Consider the following 1959-nt stretch of genomic DNA (forward strand, 5'->3'; position numbering starts at 1 on the left):
CCAGCCCCCAGATCGCTGGCCCGAGCCTGGCCGCGAGCCTCCCACATCCGCCTCCCCGAGGGGGCGGGCCTTGGACTCGGGCCGTGGGGGTCCCGCGGGGTCCGGCCCGGAGCCAGGGGGGCCGGTGAGCGACGCTGGGCACAGCCTGGAGGCGGTAAGCGGTGGGGGTGGGAGTGGGGGCCCTCTCGCAGCAGCCGAGGGGAGCAGCCTGGAACTCCGGGCGTCAGGGAGGGGACACCGAAGTAAGAACACGCCGGGGGGTGGGGGGCGAGGGCAGCTGCCTGTCCTTACCCCACTCTCAACCGGGGGTCCTCGGTTAATGAGGCTCAGCGAGGGCAGAGCCTGGGGATGGCAGGGTCCGGATAAATTTTGGCTCCGCCCTCGGGGGCTCCCCGCTCAGCCCAAACCCTTCAGCCTCCCCCCTCAGGCCCCTTTGCCTCGTCCCCTCCCCTTTCGCAGCCTCTCCCCGCAGGCGCTCAGCTCAGCACAGGGGTAAACAGGCCCACATGAGGCGGCTCCGGGTTAGTGGTGAGGACGGTCTGAGCCCCTCCGGGCTGCAGTGCTGCTCCGTGACAAGGACGCTGGGAGCTGCCATGGACTTTACCCTTCCAGGCAGGCCCCCACCCCACTAAATGGAGCTTTAGAAGTGGGGAACAGAGCCTCCCCTGGAACACTGCTAAGACAAGGCAACTGGGGAGAGGAGCAGAGAGGCTTCAGCCCCAGAGGAAAGGAACCCTTCCTCCCATGCCCCTGCACAGGCTGGGAACCCTGCCTCATTGCTCTGCTCTGCTCCAGCCGCTGTGAGCACTCTGAAGGCAGGACTCCACTTTTATTCCTAGCCTCCTGGTTATCCACAAGGACGCTGAAAGCAGACTACCTACTAGGAATCCAGGCTAGTTGTGCTGCCTTAGGCAAGTGACACTTCTCCATGCTTCAGCCCCCCATCTGTTGTTAAATGGGCTAATAAACAGTGCCAGCCTCCTAGGGTCATTGTGAGATGAAAAGAAATGATGCTTGTCTTGGTTCATAACAAAGATACTGGCTGGCTCAGCCTGAAACAGAGTACACCCTCAAGGAAGGAGTATGTTAATTAAATTAATAAACGAAAAGGCTGGGGAGGAGGTGGCCTCAGATCCCAGTGGAAGGACATAGGTATTAGAAGCAGGAGTAGACCTAAGGTGTCTTGCTTTAATATGGGAACTCTGCAAGATGGGCCAGGGACTCCTGCCCTTTGAAAGGAATAGAGGCTGGGGAGACGATGGCTAAAGGCTCAGACAGGCATCAGTTGTTGACTGACCTCACTTCCTCTGCTGGAACCCTCCGCATCCCCCACCCTGCAGCTGTTTCACTACTTGTTATGAGCGTTGTGAATTCCCAGAACCCCGGCACACCCAAATTTCAGTGTCAGGGCAGAACTGTGTCCTGCAGCTAATAGGAAGTACTATGGGATTACGGTATCTGCTCTTTCAGATTATAGCGGCCACTTGGGCACTCTATTAGTGGGAGAACTGGGGGAGTGGCTGCATGACCATCCTTCACATCCAGTCTCCCGCTGCCCTGCTATGGTTCTGGTCAACCTCTCCCTTCCCCAATCCGTGGATCTCTTTCCTGGGGAGAGGAGGCTTCCCCAGGGGAAGCATTCAGCCTGAGATACACACTGGACAAGAGCTGAGGAGCTAAGTAAGGGTGGCTGATGAGAATTGGTGGGGATGAGAAACTTTGTCTAGGCAGGGTTCATGAAGCAGATAAAAGTAGAGTATGTTTTGGGAGGAGGAAGAGAGGACCCAATGGGAGTGGGGGCTGTTCATCAATGCTGGAGTCTTCCCCACTGCCCTAGATCACCCAGCCCTCTGGGACCGGACTTGTACTCTTTGGAGCTCTTGTGAATCCCATGCCTTCCAAAGCACACAGAGAACCTGGGGGAGGTGTCAGAGGAGGGGACACAGAGTTGGAGAAAGC

Source organism: Galeopterus variegatus, unplaced genomic scaffold (assembly GCF_000696425.1).
Source record: "Galeopterus variegatus unplaced genomic scaffold, G_variegatus-3.0.2 Scaffold224, whole genome shotgun sequence".
In the NCBI taxonomy this organism is placed as follows: Eukaryota; Metazoa; Chordata; class Mammalia; order Dermoptera; family Cynocephalidae; genus Galeopterus; species Galeopterus variegatus.